At 42.0% G+C, this 12,547-nt stretch overlaps 1 protein-coding gene across 6 annotated transcripts in view; it reads right to left on the bottom strand.

Moving 5' to 3' along the window:
• MARCHF3 (membrane associated ring-CH-type finger 3) overlaps window positions 1-12,547 on the bottom strand; it is a 293,810-nt gene that overhangs the window by 69,695 nt on the left and 211,568 nt on the right. The gene's annotated exons all lie outside the window — the stretch shown is intronic.

The following is a 12,547-nucleotide window of genomic DNA, read 5'->3' as shown; positions in this document are numbered from 1 at the left end:
GTAACGATAAGTATTTCCTAGCATGTTGGCCCACCCACACCGCTGCCATTCATAACACTGAGATTGGTGGGCAGAGCCCTTCCAGATTAACATGACAGTATTAACAAACTCTTAACATTCTGCATTCTGCATAAATAGAACAGACGTTTCTATTCCCATCTTAGCATTTAGCTGATATTGTAAATTCCGGCAAGAAAAAGTACTTTTATACTAGAAGAAGAAGAAAAGAAATCCCACTTGGGAGCTGAACGTTTTATGCATCTTATGAGCAGCTTTCATCAGCTGTGCTGAGTGATGTTTTATTTACAAACAGAGGGAGTCAAAGAGCTCTGGAAATCCGGGATGTAGCTCTACCGGTTCAGATAAGAGATACCACTGTGATACATTACTGTGTCACCGGGCATGTCTAATCTCACAAACTGTCACCTACTACATAGCTGGAGATCCTTCCTTCTCTTCGCTCTCTGATATTCAGCGGGTAAAAGAAGTACTGAACACGTCACCATTTTTCTAGGTAAATACACTTCTAAAAGGTGCTATTGACATGAAATGTTCAGTGTTCACTACATGCCGGTAACAACCCATGCAATCTATACATACAAGGTACAGCTGCACCGAATGGAAATTTTGGTGCCGAAACCCGAAAATGCAGGATTCACTTGGCTGAAAACCGTAAATGAAAATTACAGTTTTTAAAATATATATATTTTTTAGATAGAATTGTATTATATTTAATTTTTTAATTAAAATCATGAATTTAAATGAATATGAATTTATTGTCGGCCATTATTGGCTCCTTTAGTGCAAGAAAAGTTTGAGAAAAAAGTATCCGTTTAAATTCTATGTAGGTCTTCAAAATGGCCTGTTGCACTTCTGTTGTGGTTTTTAAAAATCCTGCTTGCTTCATTTTTGGTCAGTTAAAAAAAAAGGCACCTCTGTTGAAATGCATTGAAAATGCAGCAAGAACGCCTCAATAACGCACCCATGTTTCATTGAAAAACACACCATAAGCACAGTAACCTGGTTTTAGAATCATGGCGGTAAAATTGCGCCACCTTTTTATCTTATTGGCAAAATGCCAATAACACAATTTTCGACCGATATGTTTCGGCTGCCGAAGTTTCGGTGTATCACTAATACAGTGAAATCTTGGATTACGAGTAACGCGGTTTACGAGTGTTTTGAAAGACTAGCAACTTTTTTTTTTTTTTTAATTGCCTTGATCTGCGAGCACTGTAGTTTTTTTGTCTTTTTTTTTTATGTAAAAAAAAAGAATTACACCAACAATGTAAAGGAGTCTGCTGCTCATCCATGTAAAGCCGCTGTGTATATGTACAGTGAAGCCTCTGGTGTACAGCATACAGTACAGCTTTGTATGTGGGCAAAGATTTGCAGGCAATGGTGGCTCCCAGCACTTCCTGGAGGCACTCAGACACTCTCAGTAGGAGCGGACGTACCCGGAAGTGATGTCAACCGTTCCCAAGTTCTCTAGGAAGCGCTGTGAGCTGAACCTGTGGCCACATACAGCATTGTACTGTACACCAGCAGCTTTACTGAACATACAGTACTGTATACAGAGCGCCAACCTATGGCCACATACAGAGCCGAGTGCACCAGCGGCTTTACTCTACATAAAGTATACACAGCGGCTTTAAATAGGTGAGTACCAGACTCCTTAACATTGTCACTGTGCATATTCTTTTTTTCTACCTTAACACTTTTGCAACACAGAGGTACAGTACAGTATTCCTACTACTGTAAAGTACTGTATTTTGAAGTGCAGGTTTGTTTTATGTTTACAGTACACTTTATACTGTATTTTTTCTGCTGTAATCATTTTTATATGAATAAATGGTTATGGAACAAATCATCGGAGTTTCCACTTTTTCCTATGGGGAATTTGCTTTGATATAAGAGTGCTTTGGATTACAAGCATTCTTCTGGAATTAATTATGCTCGCAAACCAAGGTTTCACTGTACAAGGAAACCAAAACAAACAAGTTCAGAAATGAAGTTATGTGTAATAAAATGGAATTACACAGGGAAAAAGTACTGAACACACAAAGAAAGGGAGGTCCAAAAGAGGCATGGAAAGCCAAGACATCAGCTGAAGTCTATCAGTAAGGCTGCTTTCACACTGGGGCGGTATTCAGGCGTTACAGCGCTAAAAATAGCGCCTGTGTAGCGCCTGAAAAAAAACGGCCCCTTTCACTCCAGTGTGAAAGCCGGAGGGCTTTCACACTGGAGCGGTGCGCTGGCAGGACAGTGGAAAAAGTCCTGCTAGCCGCATCTTTGGAGCGGTGAAGGAGCGGTGTATTCACCGCTCCTAAACCGCTCCTACCCATTGAAATCAATGGGACAGCGCGGCAATACCGCCGGCAAAGCGCCGGCAAAGCGCCGCTGCAGCGGCGCTTTGCGGGCGGTTTTAACCCTTTTTCAGCCGCCAGCGGGGGTTAAAACCACCCCGCTAGCGCCCAGAGACCGCCGCTAAAACGACGGTAAAGCGCCGCTAAAAATAGCGGCGCTTTACCGCCGACGCCCGCACCGCCCCAGTGTGAAAGGGGCCTAATTAGAAAGTAATCCTTCCCCTTATCAGTGCAAATTAATATCAGCTGGTTCAGTCTCAACGGATGGCCTATAAAAAGGCATCTCATTACCAAAGTGTCACACAAGAAACATCTCATTCATGGAACATGTTGCATTTTATGAAAACAATACAATCATTTTTCTGAATAGAGAAGAGAACAAAAAGGGGCGGGCAGCCACGAGGACTGTGATAATCTGTATTATTATCAAGATCAGAGATTTGTGATAACATATCCTCTGTGCTTGAAAAGCGCCAAGGCTTAAGAAAATGGATGGATCTTGTGCAATCCAATTGTTGACTGTGTTTTCTTTAAACCTGTTAGAACCAGTGGTATTTACCTATTTATGTGGGATGTAAGAGGGATGGGACCAACTGTGCATTCATTTACTGCACCCTTTGAAAATCCGATTCACAGTCATGACACCTTCCTTGGAGCTGACGCTCAAGGGGGCAGGTGCAGGACTGGGGTAAGCAGGACTACTGTCACACAGCAGTCTACATGCAGCGTGTGATATAATCACCCCTGTGATATAATCACCCCCTAACCCTTCTAATTATGCCTACCAATTCTTGGGGTGTTCCAGTCCGGTCACGTGATCTCAACAGCTGGCTTCAAGGAAGAGCAGTCACAGCTGTGTGCTGCAATGCCTGTGTGGTGACATCACCCATAGGCTTACTATGGGCATCCGTTGTCGGCTGTCCCTCCTCTCCTCCTGAAGCCAGCCACTGGGAGCTCATCACGTGACCAGACCAGACTACCCAGAGCATTGAAACAAACTAGCTTCCAGTTTTTTGTACCATGTACAGCTGCACCAGAATTTGCACCACTTTTTTTTTAGTAAATCAAGCCCAATGTGTGTTACTGTCCAGTGTAATTGGGCCCTTAGTATCAGCTAGACTTTTCCTATTTCATGTTGCCTTACTTTGGAATATGCAAGTTGTGTCAGATTCTATTTAACTACAACCTTTTAAGCTACGCCTAATATTCAGCACTTTTTGCTGCAGCTACATTTTTTTTTCTTGAGAATCGGGACCCAACTTATGATTCTGCACCCAGCAGATACCCCCAGCACCAGAGTTATTGCAGGACAGCTAACTTTATTGGTAGAAAAATGCCTTCCCTGACATTGACTATTGAGTTCTGGTCAACATTACAGAAACAAAATGTTCAAGAGCATAGAGTGCCATTTTAACTTGAGCTGTTATAATCCACTGCAATACTACACACTATGGCTGGCATTTTACAGCCAATTTATGAAATACAGGCCTCAGTGTAGAGCAGGGATCTACAATTAGTGGACCTCCAGCTGTTGCAAAACTACAAGTCCCATCATGCCTCTGCCTCTGGGTGTCATGCTTGTGGCTGTCAGAGTCTTGCTATGCCTCATGGGATTTGTAGTTCTGCAACAGCTGGAGGTCCGCTAATTGCATATCCCTGGTGTAGAGTAACATGATTTCAGCAGGTCACCTCACCAAGCTTTTCTGACAGATTTTTTTTTTTTTTACACTGATGTATTAATTATAATAGCGCTCCACCCGCTTTGGAGTCCTGAAATTAGCAGAAAACGAAGCACATCTGTAAAGCACAAATGTGCAGAGCACTTCCTATGAACGGGCCCTATAATGTGGCCTAAGCTTGGTCTATATATATTTTGTATATTCATTATCGTAAACAGATGGCTTCATGGCATTACTTTCCAGGACTAACAGGCGTTGTTTGTTGCCATTAAGGACTGTGTACGTGGTCTTTTGTTCGCTTTAGAACTGCTTTTCTGCCCATACAAGTTAACAGGAAAGCAAATGACCTTGATGCAGCTTAGAAGGTCAACTGCAGGTCCAATTCACCTATAATGAAACTCAAAGTCATCTGAAACTGGGGTTGCCACGTCATCCCTTTAAACCCAAACACATATGATTTACAAAGGTTCTGAGGATAATTTAACCACTTCAGCCCCAGAAGATCTGGCTGCTGAATGACCAGGGCATTTTTTGCGATGCGGCACTGCGTCTCTTTAACTGACAATTGCGCAGTCGTGCGATGCTGCATCCAAACAAAATTGACATCCTTGGGCCTTTGCATGATAGCTAGATTTATTAACTGGGCTTTGCATAGAATAATTGATTTTGAAGTGTATGTCAAGCCAAAAACAGTTCTCACATCCTGTTGCCTCTGATAATTATTATTATTTAAGGTACTTATATAGCGCAATCAATTGATGCAGCGCTTTACATATACATTGTACATTCACATCAGTCCCTACCCTTAAGGAGCTTACAATCTAGGTCCCTAACTCACATTCATACATACTAGGGCCAATTCAGACAGAAGCCAATTAACCTACCAGCATGTCTTTGGAGTGTGGGAGGAAACCAGAGTACCTGGGAGGAAACCCACACAGGCACAGGGAGAACATGCAAATTCCAGGCAGGTAGTGTCGTGGTTGGGATTCGAACCAGCAACCCTTTTTACTGCTAGACAAGAGTGCTACCCACTACACGACTGTGTCACCCATACTAGTTCAACCAAACAAAAAAAGTGAAGGAAAATATTTAACATGCACACGAATAAATTTTTTTTTTTTAAGTCAAGAGTTCTAGCTAGCCTTTCCTTACTCTAAATAAAAAAACAAAAAAAAAAACAAAGTTTAATTTTTAGTCTTTGGTGTTATAGATTTACCATCGCTCTGTATCTGGTAAAACAGCAGGACAGGAAGTGAGAGAAAATCTCTGACAGAACCAAAACCAACCCCGCTCTATCCAAAGTGACATACACTTCAAGTGTTTTTAAATGAATAAGACTGTAATATACTGTATTTGCTTCCACTATTGCATTGTTTATATAAAATGAATGTGGAAGGTTTATTTTAATCATCTTTGTTTCTTTTTAGACTTCTAGGAGGTAGAGTTGAGCCACTAAAAAGCTTTTTATTGAACCCCTTTCAAGATTAGAGGCTTACTACAGCCATTCTGCTTGTCACCCACTTCTACTGAAATCTATGGCATGCGGTTACTTCCCTATATCGAATTTGCTAGCAGCAGCTGCTATACTTGCATTGGGTCAATGTCATGGGATATCTTTCAGGATCACTGTGCCAAGCATCTGCAGCATCATTGTAATGAAGTTACATTCCTTAGCACTGACAATGATGTTAGCACATCATATTAATACAACGCAAATCTTTTAAGAAGTTAAGTATTCTTAAGACAGTCACAGTGGAAGATATGATGCCCTAGGTGACAAGATGGCATACCAATCAATGAAAGGGTTTTCTCCGTCAGGCTTTGCATTACATTTGGTGCTCTGGCACTATAACCGTTGAATAATTAAATGCATAATTAGCCCATTCTGTTTCAATAAATCACAACCTTTGCTTTTTCTGGTGCATTTCTTACCTTCTAAAGATTCTCTACAAAAACATTTACATAAAAGGTCAATTAAACTCTCTAGAAGTACACAGCGAAAACTGACATTTGTTGTAAGAAGGAGAAAACAATTTCATCTTATAATTTAGTTAAAGCTTCCCGGTCCCGGCAGGGCCCAACTTGCTGGTACCCTACACAGATAGAAAAAAAATGACAGCATCAAATGTCATCATGCTATAAGCAATAGGGAGCTTTTAATGTGTCAATCAATAGAGAGTTTGATGATGCCTGCAGCTTAATAATGCTGTGCCATATGATGAATTTCTCCAGTGTGGAATGCGTTAATTTTCCAATTGGTAAAGTCAGGATTGAACCGTTATCTTTTACTGCAGACAAGCCAGATGACATGAATAATCAGGACAAGCTGGATAAAAAACAATTATAATGATGTGATTTAGTCAGTCTGAACTTTAAGCAAATTCCTCAGCTTCCAAGGAGCAGACACAGAATCTACATTCTAATTTCAGCTGCTTGTCTGTATCTCTTAGAGGAACATGGAGGAGATATGGGAAGATCTCAATCAGTTTTGAAGCACATGAAAAGCCAAACTGGAGTAAATTTCCAGCGGGCATTCAATCATGCAAAAGTGATACTGGTGTGTAATAATGAATTTTTGTAAGCGTGTATGAGGTCTTCAGAGCTCATGGGAATAATGCTTTTCAAACAACATAAAAAAAAAATGTGCATAAATGAATTTTAAATACTGCTCTCGGTTACACGGTTTAGAAATGTGTCAATAATGGTAAAATATTATGAGAAAAACAAGAAATTAGTTAAGATGTTATATAAATGTTCCAGCAACCTAAGAAAAAGCTACAAGGAATAATAACTAATCTGGATTGACATCTGATTGTAACAAGTCCAGGTTAAAGAGAGTATCTGTATAAGCTACTTCTTTAAAGTGGTTGTAAACCCTAAGGCCCCTTTCACACTGGGGCGGTGCGGGCGTCGGCGGTAAAGCGCCGCCATTTTTAGCGGCGCTTTACCGTCGTTTTAGCGGCGGTCTGCGGGCGCTAGCGGGGTGGTTTTAACCCCCGCTAGCGGCCGAAAAAGGGTTAAAACCGCCTGAAAAGCGCCGCTGCAGCGGCGCTTTGCCGGCGGTATTGCCGGCGGTATTGCCGCGCTGTCCCATTGATTTCAATGGGTAGGAGCGGTTTAGGAGCGGTGAATACACCACTCTTTCACCGCTCCAAAGATGCGGCTAGCAGGACTTTTTTCACTGTCCTGCCAGCGCACCGCTCCAGTGTGAAAGCCCTCCGGCTTTCACACTGGAGTGAAAGGGGTCGGTTTTTTTCAGGCGTTACAGCGCTAAAAATAGCGCCTGTGTAGCGCCTGAAAAAATACCGCCCCAGTGTGAAAGCAGCCTTACAAACCACTTTGACCTACATGTAAGCATAGATTAAGGCTTATCTGTAGGTCCAAGAAATATCTCCCAAACCTATACGGTTTAGGAGATATTTGCCCGAAGATGGGCACCGCTGTCTACGAAGATACCCGCTGTCTACGATAATGAAGATGCAGCGCAATGCCGTGCGTCTCGGCTCTTGTGCGCATGCGCGGGAGTGAGGTCATTGCGGCTTCACCGAATGACAGCGGCGGAGCTGCGAGACCCACCGAGAAGATGGACGCTCGGAACTACAGGGGACAGCGGTGACTTCGCTGGCTCCTGTGTCAGGTAAGTGACACATAATGGGCTACTATGCGATGCATAGTAGTCCATTATGCTTTGCCTTTGCAGGGAATGAAAGAGGAAGTAAACTCATCAGGGTTTACTTCCTCTTTAACCCACTGATACTCCCCTATCCAACGATCCCCCACAACTCTTTACCTGGTGCTTCTGGGTATGGAGCAGCATGTGACCTCCTCCCATGATGTAGTACTCAGACCTAGCAGACAACCACAGATCATTACAGGACAGAGGAAGAGACTATAAATTTCCTTCTAGACCAGCCTCTCAACTTTTTTAATACTGAAAAATCATAAAAATAACTTTACAGTCTCAGGGAACCCCTGCCAAAAAAAATACTATAGCTGCAGCTCATGATAAATTAGTGTGATGATCAGTGGGAAGAATGCTCCTTACACTTGTGGACATTGGAAAGAATTACCCCCTTACAGATAGTTAGAAAGATGAATAGTGTCAGTGGGAACTTACAGTATCTAAAGAGCAGAAGTTGCTTCATAAAACCCCTAGCAACCTTTGGAGGAACCCTATGGTTCCATGGAACCCTGGTTGAGAAACCCTGTTATAGACTCTGACGCCAGCTGATATGGATTATTTTGTTTCCACCAGCAATGGCAGGAGGAGTTGCAGGGGGTTGCTGGAGAGGACAGTATGAGTGGGCTGATGAAGGGGGAAGATATTTTGCTCAGACGATGTCAATATTTTTAAATACAAATTTTAAAAATAGAAAGTACTATCTAGAATTTTAAATGAATAATAGATCATGAGATCATAATCATGAGCGGTAGATTTTATAACACGCCAGCTTAAAAGTAGAACTATGGGCACATTTTTATTTTGGATAAAGTATGGGAGGGTAATAACCCCTGTCAATTTTTTTTTTGCCATCTGTGCCCCATTGTGGGGATTTCCCTTCATTTCCTGTCCCATAGCTAAACAGGAAGTGAGAGGAAATCCCTGCAAATTAAGGGAATTCCTTGGGGACCCCCAGGTCACCAGAACCAATATCTCCAATGTGAGCTTTTCTTTTACTTCCACTATGAAAATGGTAAACCGGACAATTAGAGAGGATGAATCTGCTTAACGGGGGACACAGAGCAATAAAAACCGACGGGCTCTAATCCCTCTCTATTCTAATTAAAACAAAAAAAAAGTATTGCCTTTAGTTAGAATTTAACACTTGTACTTATTATATGTTGTTTTTTTTTGGGGGGGGGGGGGATTTATGAACAAACATTGCTGCATTAATGAAGACAGCTATTGGCGTTGTTGCCGAATGTGGGTGGACTATGCTTCTATACTTTAAATGCATTTCTTTATTTTACAATATCATATAATGCTATTTTTTTAACTGGTTAGTATAGTTCTAAAAAAAAAAAAAAAAAAAAAAAAACCTTCATGAAAAAAAAACACACTTTTTGGTATGTAAATGTAGCATAGGTCAAACATGTTAATAAAAAATCAGAAGTATAACAAACATTAATCAATACTTTAAGACTGATTATAAAATAGTGTAACCTAAAATCAACATACATTAGTCTGCCCACAAGGTGCAGCAAATTGGATATATGTCATATATTACAACAAACCTTCTCTTTGTATTAAGTTATTCACCAAGCCCAATACAGTCTAAGGCTAGGTTCACACTATTGCGATGCGGGAACGCCGCGAATCCGCGGCGTTTTCCCGCATCGCTCACCTCCCGCCGGCAGTTCACACTGCCCTATGCGGACGGCTGGGGGTGTCAATGTTATGTTAATGACACCCCCAGATCCGTCGGCATATCGCAGTGCGATCTGCCGACTCGCACAGGAATCGGATCGCATGGTGTGAACCCCCATGCGATCCGATTCCGTTGCGGACCCAAAAAAGGGTCCTGTGCGAGTTTGCTGCGGGACAGCTGCAAGTTCAGCCATACTATCTGTATGGCTGAACTCGCAGTGCTACGGAGATCGGATGTGATTTGCTGTGCGAATCACATCCGGATCTCCCCCCGCAGCAGTGTGAACCCAGCCTTAATGATGTTTTTTACACTAGTGAAGCGCAAAAGTTTACAGTGTTCATGAGATCCAAACAGTTTGCTCTAAAGCGGTTTGCAATCAAATCACATGGCCGTGTCACATATTTTATCCATGAAGACTGTCCTAAAACCCATGTAGCTCATTTTCAATGAACGTCCAGTCAATGCTGTCACCATTAAGTGACAAAAATAAGCCACACCCTAGAAACCAGTGCTAGTGGATGTTGATATGAATCTGATGTGGCAAGCTCCACATATACCATTCCCCCCCCCCCCCCCCCAACAATGCTTCTCTAGCAAGATCCTATGCAATCTTTATCACTGACCAAGCTAAGTTTCTAGTGGGACACTGTTAAGGAGAAAAGGAAATAATCAGCAAGCTGAGCATTTAGGCAGATGCCAACTTTGCTTAACTTTTGACCAGGTAACAAAAAGTATTTTGCAAAACGAATTCTGTAAATCACAGCAGCGCCTTCATTATCATCTGTATACCAAAGATTACGGTGCAGAACATATGTTTTTTTGCTTTTGTTATTTAATTACAACTCGCACTATATCGGAAGTCAGCCAGCTTCATGCAGACAATGCAAGATTTATTTACTTGGGGTTTTAAGAGATGACAAGTATTTCAACATAGAAATAGTGCTCAAAGAATTTCAAGAAAAATAACGCATGTGCACTATTTAGTTGCCAATATTTAGATACATTCTTGGAAGTGAAGAGTATAATAATCGCTTAGGAAATGCAAATTGCAGTCTGCACACTTAGGACATATTCACATCAGATGTGCTGACCTACATTGACCAATGCATTTACATTGTAAATGCAATGTATTTCAAATGGAAAACACCAATGCATTGTGCTACAAAAAAAAAAAAAAGGATACCCCCTACTTTTTCATGACAATTCCCCTACCTTTGTAGATGATTTTCTTTCTTTTTTTTATTATTATTTTTACTTATAATGATGTTGTCACAGGTGCCTCAGAGGTGTTCACTCTGTTGCAGTTGGGAGCAGAGTTCAAGGAGGATGGCCTGTGTCTTCAGGAAGTGACAACTGGGCTCCTCTTGGATCCCCTCACCTGGCTCTTGTAGATATGTGTCCTGCTTGGATTGTTATGGAGGAGGAGAGTTGTTCTCAGTCACAATGTTGATAACCCACCTCCTCAGTATACATCAGGACACAGCTGCATAGAAGGACAATGCTGCAGTGAATTTACTGTAGGTGACATTGTGTTGTAATCCTGTGAAGAAAGGGTTGTGGACTGGTAGGATCATCAAGTATTTATTGTGTGAATGGATGAGCATTCCATAAATTAAAGGTGGCCTTTCAATTTAGAATGTATGCAAATTTTACATTCAGATTTTTAGTCTTTGTCTCTGATTATACTTTAAAGCATTCCTGTTGCTTAAATCAAATGTTACATTCAATGGCTCCATGCAATGAAGACACTGAAAATCACCTCTCCTGCTGCCCATGTTGCTAGTCTCTACAATGAAGATTAAGTTCCAGCTGGAGATCAAACATAATCTGTTAGGCCGCGTACACACGCGGGGACTGTTCGCCCAACTTTGTCCGCTGAACAGTGTTTCGGCGGACAGTCCGCTCGTGTGTGGGCTTTCAGCGGACAGTTTCATCGAACAGTCCGCTGAACAAGGTTTTTCGGAAATTCCGAAAAACTGTCCGCTGAAACTTTGTTTCAGCGAACAGTCCCCTCGTGTGTAGGCTTGTTCGTCAAACTAAGTTCCTCGCATGCTCAGAAAGGATTTACACGCCGAAAGTTATAATGCAGTGTATAGGACGTCGTATTTTTCGTCCCGTCGTACGTGCCGTTCACGTCATCACGCACGGTTTCAGCAAACTGTTCGTTCGTCGTGTGTGGCCATGTCCGTCCATGCTAATTTTGAGCGGACTGTTTGCCGAAACTGTTTGACGGACAAAGTTGGGTGAACAGTCCCCGCGTGTGTACGCGGCCTAAGAGTAGTGCATTGGATCTTCAGCAATGGATTCTCTTGAGAGTCTCTAGGTTACCACAGAAAGTGACAATGAAAAAAAACCTTAAAGCGGGAGTTCCGCCGTTTTTTTTTAAGTCGGCAGCTACAAATACTTCAGCTGTTGACTTTTAAAATAAGGACACTTACCCACCCAGCGCGCCCGCGATGTCGGCACCCGAAGCCGATCTCTCAATCGGCTCTCGGGTGCTGCCGCCGCCATCTTCGGTATGGGAATCAGGAAGTGAAGCCTTGCGAGTCGCGCTGCGCAATAAGGATGGTCCCCACTGTCTCTGGGATCCGTGTGTTTCCCAGCAGACAGCGGGGGACCCGCAGGAAGTGGCGTAAATACCCGCAGAATCTGCAGCTATCTATGCCGGAAGTGGGTGCAAATACCTGTACTATACAGGTATCTGCACCCCCCTCCCCCCTGAAAGGTGCCATTTGTGGCACCGGAGGGGGGAGGGTTCCAATGAGCGGAAGTTCCACTTTAGGGTGGAGCTCCGCTTTAAGTGCATTGAGGGAACAGGAATCTAACATTCACAGAAATGTTGGATTCTGCTGGATCTTCAATTGGCAGTTTATCTTCACTAATGCAGAGATCAGCTGTGAAGTCACCCATTAGCTTTTATTTATTTTTTAACTTACTACTATATATATATATATATATATATATATATATATATATATTACTATAAAAAGAAAAAAAATCCTAAAAAAAAAAAAAAAAATGGCACATATTAGTTGAGCTAAATTAAGCCCCATACACACTATCAGATTTTCTGCTGATTTTTGTCTTCAGATTTACCAAAACCATATAATATGAGGTGAAACCTTAGGAG

This window comes from Lithobates pipiens, unplaced genomic scaffold (genome assembly GCF_037356315.1).
Source record: "Lithobates pipiens isolate NorthernLeopardFrog02 unplaced genomic scaffold, aLitPip1_a1.2 Scaffold_3, whole genome shotgun sequence".
Classification (NCBI taxonomy): domain Eukaryota; kingdom Metazoa; phylum Chordata; class Amphibia; order Anura; family Ranidae; genus Lithobates; species Lithobates pipiens.
Note: the sequence above shows the minus strand (reverse complement) of the source record. Positions and strands in the feature narration are given on the sequence as shown.